General features: G+C 34.6%; 1 pseudogene; it reads right to left on the bottom strand.

Annotated features, from left to right (window-relative positions):
- Positions 1 to 12,905: 12,905 nt before the first annotated feature.
- On the bottom strand, positions 12,906 to 14,206 carry LOC137763767 (heterogeneous nuclear ribonucleoprotein A3-like; annotated as a pseudogene).
- Between the last annotated feature and the right edge of the window lie 212 nt (positions 14,207 to 14,418).

Raw genomic sequence — 14,418 nt, 5'->3', positions numbered from 1 at the left:
TTTTATAGATGAGGAAATTGATCTAGTAGATTTAGTAACTTTCCCAGGTCACACAGCAAGTAAGTGGCAGAGCTGGGATTTGAATCTAGGGAGTCAGGGTTCAGAGCCCATGTTTGAGCTGCTACGTGATATTGTCTTTACGATGACAGATGAGTCATGATCTCTGCTTTAAAGAAGATAATTTATATTTCTGCCCAGGACACCTTTTCCCACCTCAGGTTAACCAACACTGTTATTTTAGTGACTACATACCAGGGCATCACTGTCATGAAAACCTTCCATATTTTACTTTAAAGGGCCATCCCATAAAAATGTCAAAGGTGGGAAAGAGTTTTTGAAGAATGACCCTTTAGCAGCCATGATTCAAAGGAATACAGTCCTGTTCAGAATATGAGACACTTACAGGAAAAGGTACAGCACTTGGAGATATATCAAAGCCTGACATTTAATGAAAACCTTAAAGATCTTGATGGAGCTTTATATCAATTACTCATTCACCTTGTATATGGCCTAATATATTTTATTTTTAAAAAGTCTCACTAGCAGGACTGGCATTGAAATGCCCCAGCCCCAAGGGCATCTTTGAATGGGTCCTATCTAGTACCTAACTCCCTACTCATCTAGTTAATAGCCTGCAATATGTCTATTTATATGGTTTTGACTAGCAGCTAAAGAATAATATAGTTTCCCATGGCCATTTAAGCTCCACAGAGAGAGAACGTCCTTCTACTTGCATATTTCCTCCCTAATTTGTCTTACAATAGCTCTTGGTCCAACAAAGTATGCAGTGACAACATGTATGTACCAGAAAAGCATTTATAGTCCTCAAGTCTCCTTTTAGACCACAAGGAGGTGTCATGAACACCAAAAGAATTGTTCTTATTGACAGAAATCTGGGGAGCCTTTATGAAAATAAATTCTAAGTATATTGGATCAGGGTAGAAGGATTATAATGCTGGGTGGGTCAAAATGCGTTGAAATGGGTACATTCCACTAAGCGAAGATTCTGGATTCAATATGTTTAATCAAGAGTATTTCTAGCAGTTTGCTTTAATGGCTGACTGATCCTTTACCCAAAAGTAGCAAGTTATGAAGTTAAAACATCCATGATACTGAAAAGTAGGTATCCGAAGTTTTAAGAATAAATAGATGTTGGCATGGATTTGTCCTGCTCGCCAACTCCAATCTATGCCCCTACATTTGTCCAAGCACACTCCCTTAATGTATTCATCAGGGAACCTCCAGCAGCCTTGAAGAGCTCTTGGGTGGCTATTGTCTGTAGGCCAGAGATGATAGTGGGAAATGCTGCCATCAAACTGGATTCCCAGATCCAATGGAGATAATGGGATCTCAGGGATTCTCTGTATTCAATGGGCATGATAAAATCCTAGAATATCAGGGGTCAAGTGGCGGCACTTAATCACCAGAGTAATGATGGGCATGGGTACAGAAATGTACACCAGAGGAAGCACAGTAATCAGCATAGTCTGAGCTGCAGAGATCTTTGGTGTTTGTTAAATGATAATGGTGTCCTTGGAACTGAAGTAGATGATCAGCCTACAGAACCTTACTGATGTGTATAGTCAGGAAAGCATTAGGTCTAGTGAAGAAAGATGTGATTTGCATTATCACAAAAGAGTTCAAGCCCCTCAAACCAGTTTCTAGTCTTGAGTCTAGAGCCTCTTAATGAAGGGGAGATGGGTTTTGCTTAAGGAAGATTGTAGCTACACAGACAAAAATTTATTCTGTAAATTTATGTCCTATCCTTCCTCCAAGAAGTCCTGCCACCATTTATCAGAGTGACTGTAGAAGCTGAATAACCAGATTCTTTGAGATTATAAGGCCCTGGTTTTAATTTACAGCAATTCCTGGAGATCCAAAATGCCACTGTGGTCCAGTGTAGCCATAGTAGACATCTATAGAGATGAGATGATTTATGGTTTGGGGTGATTCCAAGGTAGGCCTGCGTGCACCTGAACCCATCATGTGATTTTATCCCAGGTATACAATGCATAGTTGTGAGGGACATACTCAGCAACTTGTAGAATACCAAATTAATTCTTTGACCTGTGGGGAAAAAACCCAAGAAAAGCCCCAGGACTCTCTTTGCGTACCAATATAATAAACAAAATGTAATGCTACATCTCTGCCACACCAAGGACGTAAAAGATGAAGGAGTGGTACTTCTTACTAAAGATACATTTAGTTTGTCTATTAGGCTTATACACAATGCAGATGGGTATAAGAGAATAAGAGTAGATTATCAAAAATTTAATTAGGTAATGATTCCAATTGCAGCTGTTATCCCAGATGTGTTTTTATTACTGTAGTTCCCAGAGTCTCTTGATACCTGATGTGTAGCAAACATTTCAGTGGTGAAACTCATTAGACATTTACTTTCAGAGGAGAGGGTCAGGATACACTGTTGCTGACTTACCTCAGGGCTAAATCAAACATCCAGCCAGTGACATAGTCTAGTCTAAATGGACCTTGACTGTCTTTTTATCTTATAAGACATCATGCTCTTCCATTAAGTTGACGACACCGTTCTGATTGGATCTGGCGGACAGGAAGAAGAAACTACTCTAGACACCTTGGTAAGACACACACTTACCAAAATGCGGGAAAAGAATTCCACAAAAATTCAGGGCCTTGTTTACACATTGATGAAATTACTAGGGGTTCAGTGACCTGGGCGTGGAGATATTCCTGTGAAGGTGAAGGAAAATTTGATGCATCGGGTCCTTCCTATCATTAAAGAAGGAGCATTATGTCTCTTTGGATTGTAGAAACAACATACCCCTTGTTTAGGTTCATTACTCCAACCCATTTACTGAGTAACCTTAAGGTCTGTTTTTTATTAGGGCTTTTATTATTTTTATTAGGACTCAGAAAAAGAAAAAACCTCTGCAATAGGTTTAGACTACTGCATAAGAGCCTCTACCACTTGGGCCAAAAGAGAATACTAATCCAATTATGTTTGAAATGATTGTAGCATATAGGGATGCTGTGTGGCACTTATGAACAGACTCCTGTTAATGAATCACAAAGAAGACTTTTAAAATTTTAGAGCAAAGCTGTGCCATCCTCTTCAGATTATTATCCTCCTTTTAAGAAATAGATTCTGGCTTGCTACAGGTCTCTAGTAGAGACTGAACACTTCACATGAGCCACCAAGTTACCATACAACCTGAGTTACCTTTCATGAACTGGTATTTTTGGCATGGGCAGAAGTCCATAGTCAAATGATAGCAACACATAAGCGATCAGACTTGAGTGAGGCATAGACTGAGGCACACAAGCAAATAGCTAAAATGCCTATGGCCCTTACTCCAGCTCCTTTGCCCATCTCTCTCAATCTTCACCTAGAGTCTCATTAGGAATTTCCTATGAGTAGTTAACAAGATGAAAAAAAAAATCAGGCCTTATTTACAAATGATTCTGTAGACAAAAGTAGACAACTTCAGCTTACTCCAGGACCTCCAGAATAAAGTGAAGAAAACTCCCATTAGGCAGAACTTTGAGTAGTATAACTGTTTTGTTGAATTCTTTTTTTTTTAATGAGAGATTGTCAGAAGTAGAATCTTCATTGATTTATAGTTCGTGTCTAAATGTCAGAGACTTGGAAGAGACACACTTGGAAAATTGGTGGCAAGAGAATGGGGAAGAAATATTTGAATAGACCTCTCTGAAGAAACACAGAATGTCGACATATTTTTCATTCCATCTATGATTCTCACCAAAGATAGCCTCACCACAACAAGACCTTTGTATTCAAGTGAACAAGATGATGTGCTGTGTGACTATCAGTTACCCTCTTTCTCCAGCCACCCATGTCCTTATAGACTGTCCTTTTACAACAAGTGATGAATGTTATACATAGAGTCAGTAATATAGATTCACCAAGTATGGTCTGACTTGGCAAATTTCCAACCAGTCAATAACAGATACTAACACCTAGCTCCAAATATGACACCATTGCACAAGGGCATTAATTAGCCACCTGGTAGCAGGTGGACTGAATTGGACCCTTCCATGGATGCCATTTTCTTCTGCAAATTACCTGAGTTGTCAAGATTGGAGGTTGTGAGAAACACCCCAGTTTCTAGTTTTTCCTTGCTCTCTATCCTTTCACAGCCAGCTTTCTTCCACAACTGCTACCCCTGCTGACCTATAGCCATTTATCACCAACCACCACCCATGAAATTCTATAGAAGTCTGACTCATTTTGAACAAAAGGGTGGTCTGAGAGAAGTCCAAATTACAAAGTCTCCAAGAATATTAGTGTCTAAATTTGGGAGAATAAATATGGCCTAATGTGTTGATTCACAATGTAAAATGTATTTTTACATTAAATCTTTTTGGACAGATTCTACATATACACAATCATCATCAGATATTGACATCTATTTTTCTGTATTTCTACACTGTATATGTGTTCCATTTATAGCAGTAAGTATTTTATATTATGGTGTTTGTCATAACACCATATGGCACACTCTCTGTAGCTGGGACTCTCTCTCTTGTCTTTGTGTCCCTAATAATACCTAGCTATAGTAGGTACACTGTAATTGTTGGATGAAAAAGAGTGAATTTGTGAATTATCTGTCACTCAGTCTGTCTATCTATTTAGATAACCTGCTGTAGAAATAAGACCAGCATTTAAGTCATGAAAACATAATCAAGAATTGAAGACTTGTCACAAATTTGGGTACACAGGATGGGATGTCAGGGTTAATATGGGGAAAGGTTTCTCAGCAGAAATTGAGATGGTGCAAGGATCTGGTGCAAGTTAATTTTTGCTGATCAAAACAAGACTTAAAAAGTTAATCAGGTAAATTATGTCATATCTCATGGGTAAAAGAGAGGAATATATTTGTCCGGATATCCAGGGTAGAACAGGAGTATGGACAATTAATCTCTGAAACAAATTATGAGGCAGAGAAGTGAGGAATATAAAACAACATCAAATTCATATTAAAATATTTTACAAGTGGAATAGATGGAGAGGAGAAAGCATCTACAAATTTACACAACACATATGCGTAATACTGTATTTCCCCAATATTAAGTATTTGATTAGTAGAGCTGATTCTTAAAAGTCTTTACAATATTAATTTCTGTCATATTTTCCCATCAGAAGAATTATGAACATCAGTGTGCTATTCTCTGAAAACTGGATTTTGTTTTAGTATTACAGTATTATTTCTTCAGTCAGTAGTTCACTTCGTAATGGTTCCTTCATTATTGCTAAAAACTACCATAAATTATTCTGCCCAGAACAAATGTTTGAAATGGTTATGAAGGCGTGGAATTAACTGCTATGGTCTTTAGGAATACATTTATCATCACTAATTTGTTTTCATTGAGAAGAAGTTTAACTTAAAGAGCATGTTAGATAATTTCATGTCTCTATAAACACTGAAAAGTAGTCCAGGACTTAGTCATTTTTGAACCATATTTCCAAACCAGGCTATTGAACAGAAGGGCCTAGTGGAGCCTTTAAAAATAGAAATTCTACCACCCTGTACAACCTGATTCAGAGTTTCAGTAGGTAAAATCCTGAAATTTGTATTTTTAACAAGCTTCTCAGGAGATGCTTAAACAAATGATATATAGACTTCCATTGAAACCGCTGATACCATATACAATGGCAAAATGCAGTCAATACATATTTGCTCACTGAATATATGTGACCAGCTTTGCAGCTTTGCTAAATGCATCACATTCCAAGGAATGTTAAAATACTTCCAGGAACTTAACAAGTATTTATAAGACAACATAATGGTGATGCTTCCCTTAGGGTTTGATGACCTCTTAATGAAAAGATGATTGGGATTCATAGTCTTTGAACTCCATTTTACATGAATAATATACATGTTTTTTCTTTCTGAGAAGAAGCTTCATCTCATTCTCATTGATTCAGCAAATATTTGACTATCTATAAGGGATTCTTTCTTCTCTTCCCCAAAGGTTAAGAACTATTGCCCTAAATTACTCATATTGCCGTTGATTTGCATGCACGCTGATCTTTCCTCCAGGCTCACAACCAACATCATTTAAATTTTAAGCAAAGTGCAATTATCAAGAATCTATATACACTTAGAATAAAAAGGAAGACGTGTGATCAGAAAAAAAAGGCAAATAATATCATTTTTCCACATTAATTTACATGTGGAATAGCCTCAGAGGTTTAATTTTTTCATCTTGGAATTCAAGACAGAGATTGTTCCTTTGAGATAACTTCATCAACCCTCTCAGTTGACTACGTTGCAGGAACTTGCTGCCAACAGACATGGTGGAGGGTCATAGCTTTGAAGTCCTTGGGGTCCATGTTGTTTCAATCTGTTTAGTAGCTGTAGTCTGTGTGGATTTAAAGTTGGTTAGTCAACCAAACAAGAACAGAATAGATTTAGTTGATCAATGTCACCTTGAAAGAAAATTAAAAGGCATTTTTTGCAAGACTGAAAAATAGGAAGCTAGAAGAGAAAGCTTACTTATATGCTGGATGATGGAATTTAGCTTTGGGAAATCTTGATGCAGATAAAACCTAACAGAAATGAGTGTAAAGAACATTGCTTATATCTCATGATTATTGAGATATAATTTACAATTGGTAAAATTTACCCTGCTTAGGAATACTATTCCATAGGTTTTGACACTTGTCACTATGAAGATATAGAATATTTCTACTATCCGAAAATTTTCAACATACTCCTTTGTAGTCAATCCATCTCATACTCAGTCCTGGCAATCACTGTCTTGATATCTATCTCTATTCTTTGCCTTTTCCAGAACGTGATATAAACAGAATCATAAAGTATGCAATTTTGTGTTCTTGTGTCTTTCATTTAGCATAATAAATTTAAGATTCTACTCTATTAGGTGTTATCAATATTATGTTCCTTTTATCGGGGAACAATATTTAATTGTACAGATGTACCAAGATTTATTTATTTATTTATTTATTTAGACGTATCTTTTTCTTGCTTCCAGTTGCTGCTATAAACCTTTGTATACAGTTTTTTGTGGACATATGTCTTCATTCTCTTGGTTAGATGCCTGGGGTGGGGATTACTGGGTTGCATATTATATTAAAATATACTATATTATATATTATATTATATTCATAGATGCATTTTATATATTATATATGAACTGCTAAACTGTTCTCCAAAGAGGCTGCACCACTTTCTTTCCTGGAGGCAGTGTATGACAGTTGCTCTGCATTCATGTCAACGCTAGGCATTGCCTATTTTTAGCCATGTTAATATGTGTGTAATGAAATCTCATTTTGGTCTTTATTTGCATTTCCCAAATAAATAAGGATGTTGAACCTCTTGGATGTGCTTGTTTGCCATCCATATCTCTTTCATGGTGAAGAATTTGTTCAAAACTTTTTTTTTCCCATTTTTAATGGTTTATTTTTGTTACTATTATTATTATTGAATTGTTTTAAATGGATATATGAGTTGCAAATACTTTCTCCAAGTCTGTAGTTTGTCTTTTAATTTTCTTCAGTGTCTTTTAAAGACCAAAAGTTTTTAATTTTGATGAAGTACAGGTATCAATTTGGTTTCTTTCATGGTTTGTGCTTGGGATGATCTAAAAGCATTTTTCCTAATCCAAGCTCGGAAAGATTTTCTCTTATGACTTCTTCTAAAGTTTTGTAGTTGTATGTTTTGTGTTTAATTTTATGATCCAATTAGTGTTGATTTCTATGTATTGTGCAAAGTATGCATCAAAGTCTCCTTTTGTTCATGTAGATATCCAAATGGTGCATCACCATTTGTTGAGAAGACTATTCTTTCTCCATTGTATTACCTTGTCAACTTTTGTTGAAAATTAGTTACTGTTATATATGTAAGCCTATTTTTGGACCCTTCTGGTCCAATGATCCTTACACCAATATCACACCATCTGGATTAGTATAGATTTGTTGTAAGTCTTGAAATCAGAAATTGGGAGTTCTCATACTTTATTCTTTGTTTTCAAAATTGTTTTGACTACTTTAGCTTCTTTACATGTCCATAAATATTTTCAAATAAACTTATTAATCTATAACAAAACAAAAAGCAAAAAAAACTGCTGCGATTGTGTCTGAAATTGCTTTGGATGCACAAATCAATTTGGGAATAATTGATATTTTAATAATATTGAGTCTTCCAAATAAACTTTTCATTTAGTTAAATTTTCTTTGATTTCTCTCATTGATGTGTTAGTTTTCATCATATTCATTTTATAAAGACTTTGTTAGATTTTTCCCTAAGTGCTTCACATGTTTTGATCCTATTATAAGTAAAATTTTTAAAATTTTGATTTTCAGTTGTTTACTGCAAGTATAATTTTTATTTCCCCATTTATTTAGTTTTTATTTTTTAAATCAAATATATTTTGTTAAAATTATTCCTATAGATGTCATTTTTCATACCATATTAAATAGTCTCTTAAAATTTAAATTAAAAGATTTTTTATCACTGGTATATATAAAAAATGATTTTAGTAGGCCTTGTATCCTGCAACCCTACTAAATACATTCATTGGTACTAGAGAAAATTTGTAAATTCTTTGGGATTTTTCTATGTAGACAATTATATCAAAGTATGAATAAAATAAATTTTAGTTATTTCTTTCTCATCTCTATACTTTTAGTGTTTTGGGGGTTTTTTTTGCCTTATTTTACTGGTTAAGACTTTTATTATGATATTGAGTAATAATGGTTAGAGAGGACATCACTGCCTTACTCTCCATCTTAGCAAGAATGCATTTGTCAATATTACTGTACACATATGCATATATATATATATATATATATATATATATATATATATATATATGATATTAGCTGCTTTTTTTTTGGTAAATGCCTTTAACCAGGTTGAGAATGTTCCCTTTTATTCCTCCTTTGCTGACAGTTTTTATCATAAAGGTCAAATTATTTTTGGAAAAGGCAAGGAATGAAGTGTTCCTAAAAGCCTCTGGAGAGGGTGCAGCTTTGCCAACTCATGATTTACACCCACTTATACTGATTTCAGGTTTTTGGTCTCCAGAAATGTGAGAGAATAAATTTCTTTTGTTTTAATCCACCAGATTTGTAGTAATTTGTTATAGCAACCAGAAGAAACTAATACAATATTCTTGAGGGATATTTAGTAGGATTTTTCTTCCTCCTCATAAAATGAGTTGGAAATTCTCAACTTTCTTCTATTTCCTGGAAGAATTTGTGTATAACTGGTACATTCTTCCTTTAATGTTTGTTAGTATTTGCCAGTGAAGTTATCTGGGCATGGAGTTCTCTTTGTTGGGAGGTTTTTAACTAGAAACTCAATTCCTTTAATAGACATGTAATCAGCCCTGTTATCTATTTCTTCCTGAGTGAACATTGGAAGTTTCTATAATTTGAGGAAATTGTACATTTTGTGTAAATTACTAATTTAGTGACTTAAAATTGTTCATAATTTTGCCTTAATGTCCTTTTAACTGGGGTTTGGCAAACTATAGCCTGAGAGCCAAATCTGGCCCTGTTTTTATACACCCCACGAAGTGAAAATGTTTTTTACATTTTTAAATTGTCGCAAAAAGAGTCAAACAACAAGAATATGCTACAGAGGCTGTATTGTGGCATGGAAATTCTGAAGTATTTATTATTGGTCCATATAAAGAAAAAAAATTACCAGTACTTGCTATGATGTCTGTAGGATCTAGAGATGTCACTTCTTTCGTTCCTGATTTTGGTAATTTGTGTTGTTTTTTTTTTTAAATCGATTTTGTGATCAATCAGGCTGAGGATTATTAATAGTATTGATCTGCTCAAAGAACCACCTTTTTTGCTTCATTAGTGTCTGTCTGTTTTTAATTTAAATGATTTCTGTTCTTATCTTTATGTTTTTATTTCTTCTTTCCTTCTTTTTTTACTTTTAATCTATATATACCTTTATAAATAAAGTAGTTTCTTTACAGGTCATACGTAGCTCAGTCTTGTTTTTTATTCAATCTGATAAGCGCATCATTTTATCTGGGGTGTTTAGACCATTTCAGTTTAACTTGATCTGGGATATGATTAGTCTTAATCTATTATACTAATCCTTATTTTCTGTTTGTTCCATCTATTCTTTGTTCTTTTTCATCCTTTTTCATGTCTTTTTGTATTAATTATTTTCATGATTTCATTTATTTTCACTACTACTTATATCTCTTTTTGAAGTTTATTTAGTAAATATTTAGTTTGAAATAATTTCAGACTTACAGAAAATAGTAATAAAAAGAAATATAGGGACACCCTTCTGTGATAGTCCCAACTGTAAAAATTTCCCCACACCTTTGATTATTTTTTCCGTATATACATATTCTTCTTCATAATATTGTTACTAATCATTACCATTATTATTGAACCATTTGAGGGTAAGTTGTAGACATGATATCTCTCAACTCTAAATACTTCCGTGTGTATTTCCTAGGAACAATGATCCAAATTAGGAATTTAAGATTTTTACAATACTACTATATAATTTATAGACATTATTCATACTTTGACATTTGTTCCAATAATGTTGTTTATAGTGAATCTATCTTTGTCTATTTTACCCTTGATATTTTTTAAGAGAGTAGACAAGTTATTTTGTAGAATGTTCCTCTGTCTGGAGTTTTCTGACATTTCCTTCTGACTAGATTTAGGTTACATGATTTTGGCAAGAACACAAACGAAAACATTTTTTGTCCTTCTCCAAGCATCATACCAGGAGGCACAGGTCATTTTTTTCCCACCCATTTCTCGCACAACGCCATTCCTCACCTCTAGCAACCACCAGTATGTTCCCTGTATCTTGGTTTTGCTTTTTGTCTTCTTTTTTTTTAGATTCCACGTAAAAGAGAGATCATACAGTGTTTGTCTTTCTCTGGCTTATTTCACTTAGCATAATACTGTCTAGGTCCATCCATGTTGTCACAAATGGTAGGATTTTATTCTTTTTTGTGCCTGAGTAATATACTCACAATTCGTATCACAATTTCTTTATCCATTCATCCATCGATGAACACTTAAATCGTTTTCATATCTTGGCTGTTGTAAACAATGCTGCAATGAACATGTAGTTGTATATCTTTTTGAGTTAGTATTTTCATTTCTTTGCATAAGTGGATTTGCTGGATCATATGCTAGTTTCATTTTTAACTTTTTTAGGAACTTCCATACTGTTTTCCAGAGTGACTGCACCAATTCACATTTCCATCAACAATGTACTCGAGTTCCCTTTTCTCACATCCTCACCAACACTTATTTGTTGTTGTTTTTTTGTAACACCCATTCTAACAGGTGTGAGGTGGTATCTCATTGAGGTTTTGATTTGTATTTACTGGAAGATTAATGATGTAGAGCATCTTTTCATGTAAATGTTGGACATCTGTATGTCTTCTTTGGAAAAATGTCTATTCAGATCTTCTGCCCGTTTTTTAATCTGATTGTTTGTTTTGTTATTGAGTTGTATGTGTTCTTTATATATTTGGGATATTAGCTTCTTATCAAATATATGATTTGCCAATATTTTCTCCCATTCATTGGGTTGCCTTTACATTTTGTTGATGGTTCCCTTTGCTATTCAGAAGTTTTTAGTTTGATGTAGTTCTACTTGTTTATTTTTGCTTTTGTTGCTCTTGCTTTTGGTGTCAGATTATAAAAATCGTTGCCAAGACCTATGTCAAGATGATTACTGCTTATATTTTATTGTAGCAGTTTTATGATTTTAGGTCTTATGTTCAAGGCTTTAATCCAATTTGCGTGTATGTTACTCATATTTCTTTTTCTTAGTAGTAGCCATAGGGCTTACAATATTCTTTAACTTATCACATTTCACATGCAAATAACATTATACCAATTCACAAAGAATTTAAGAAAATTATAACAATATAATTCCAATTATGCGCTCCCATCCATTCTACTATTGTTCTCATAATTTTACTTTTATATATGCTGTAAGGTCCACATTATATTTTCACATTTTTGCTTTAGAGAATCAAATATGTTTTAAAGTATTAAAAATAAGAAAGTATGTAATTTCTATTTGCATCTTTTTTGTGTGTATTATTTCCCACATTCTTTTTTCTTTGCCTAGATTCAAGTTTCTATCTGGTATCATATTACTTAACATGGTCTGAAAAATTTCTTAACATGGCATGCTGTCAGTGAAAAATGTTCTTTATTTCATCTTAGTTTCTTGTAAGATATATTCTTTGGATGTACAATTCCACTTTGAGTGTTTTTATTTTTTGCCCAGTGCTTTGAAGATGTAAAACTCTTGTATTCTGGCTTGCATAATTTCTGATCAATAAGATTATTTTTATTTTTTCTTGGTGTGTAATGTTTTCTTTTCTTCCCTGATTGCATTCAAAATTTTGAAAATCTTTTTCCCCCCCACACATTTTGACTATGATATATCTAAGTGGGTAGTTTTTTTATGTTTGTTTCTCTTAGTATATATACTGATTAAGATTCTATGGGCATTTTGATCATTATCTCTTCAAATTTTTCTTCTGCACCCAAATTTTCTCTTCTCCTTCTGGGACCCCAATTATACATATACTTGACTGTTCCATGTTTTTTCTCTGCTCTTGGATTCTCTCTTTTTTCTTCTTTCTCTCTTTTATGTCCATCTACTAATAAATCCATTAAAGGAATCCTTTATATCTGGTAGCATTTTTAGAATTCTAGTATTCTTTTTTTTTTTTAAAGTTAAAAATTCCTTAATTTTTTATTCCTGGTACCACTACCACAATTTACAGGGCAATATACCTGATGTAATGAAAAGAAAAAGAAAAAGACAAAGCTACAACAGATAAAAGACCTCAGGAATGTACATCTAATTGACACTCCATTGCATTAATCAATAGCTGCACTTTTTGCAAACTGGCTATGACAGTCCTGAACAAGAAGGGTTTCCTGTTTAAGCTGCAGTAACTTTTCTGACTGTGGATCATCGTTCCTTCTGTGGCAGATTTTTCCAGTTCCTCTAATGCATTTGGGACGACTGTCTCAAAGTAACCTGCAGCTTTCCTGACAATTCCTCACTCTCTCTCCTGCTAAGAATTGTAGCCCTTTTCTTCTGAGTTTTTAGAACCTTCTGCTACCATATCCACCACTTCCACCACCAGATCCATAACCACCACCATAGGGACTTCCTGAGCTTCTTCCACCAAAACTGCCCCCCTTCATGGGTCCATAATTTGATTGCTGTTGTCCACTATAATTTCCAAAATCATTGTAGCTCCCACCACCACCATAGTTACCTCCAAAATTTCCTCCTTCATTGTAACCATCATATCCTCCACCACCGCCACCATATCCACCACCTTGGTTTCCATATCCTGGTCCACCACCACCATAGCCTCCTCTACTACTGTGACCAGGACCACTGCCATAGTTACCACCGTCGCCTCCAAATCCATTATATCCACCATCACCTCCGCCATAACTACCTCTGCTGCCACCACCTCCACCACCATAGCCTCCTCTTCCACCAAAGTTTCCACCACAGCCAAAGTTACCTCCACCACCTCCAAAGTTTCCTCCACGACCCATAAAATTGCCAGATCCACCTCCACGACCTCTTTGTGATCCAGCAGATTGCATTTCTTGTTTAGAAAGGGCCTTTTTCACTTCACAATTATGCCCATTAATAGTGTGGTATTTCTGAACAACAATTTTATCAACTGTATCATGATCATCAAAAGTTACAAAAGCAAATCCTCTCTTTTTTCCACTCTGCCTGTCTTCCATAACTTCTATGGTTTCAACCTTGCCATACTTTTCAAAGTAGTCTCTCAAATTATATTCTTCTGTATTTCTTTAATACCACCAACAAAAATTTTCTTCACTGTTAGATGGGCACCAGGCTTTACAGAATCCTCTCTAGAAACAACTCTCTTTGGTTCCACTACACGCCCATCAACCTTGTGTGGTCGAGCACACATTGCTGCATCCACCTCTTCAACACAAGAGTAAGTCACAAAACCAAAGCCCCTGGAACGTTTTGTTTGGGGGTCTCTCATCACCACACAATCTGTAAGTGTGCCCCATTTCTCAAAATGTTCTCTTAAGCTATCATCTGTAGTTTCAAAGCTCAGACCACCAATAAACAGTTTTCTCAACTGTTCTGGTTCCTTTGGATCATGGCCCTCCATTTTGAGACCGGACTCGCCTCTTCCAACTCAAGTTCAATATCTAGAATTCTAGTATTATTATTTTACCTTATTATGTTATCTATCTTTTTACTAAACTTTCCTCACACATGTATGCTGTCTACTTTTTCCAGTAGATCCTCTAACATATTAATTTTAGTTATGTAAATGTCCCTATCTTATAATCCAAGACCAGGGCCATCTCTGAGTCTGATTTTGTTGATTGCTTTATCTCTTGACAATAATTTT

The sequence above is a fragment of the Eschrichtius robustus genome, chromosome 4, assembly GCF_028021215.1.
Source record: "Eschrichtius robustus isolate mEscRob2 chromosome 4, mEscRob2.pri, whole genome shotgun sequence".
In the NCBI taxonomy this organism is placed as follows: domain Eukaryota; kingdom Metazoa; phylum Chordata; class Mammalia; order Artiodactyla; family Eschrichtiidae; genus Eschrichtius; species Eschrichtius robustus.
The sequence above is the reverse complement of the archived record's forward strand: the minus strand, read 5'-3'. Positions and strand labels throughout refer to the sequence as shown.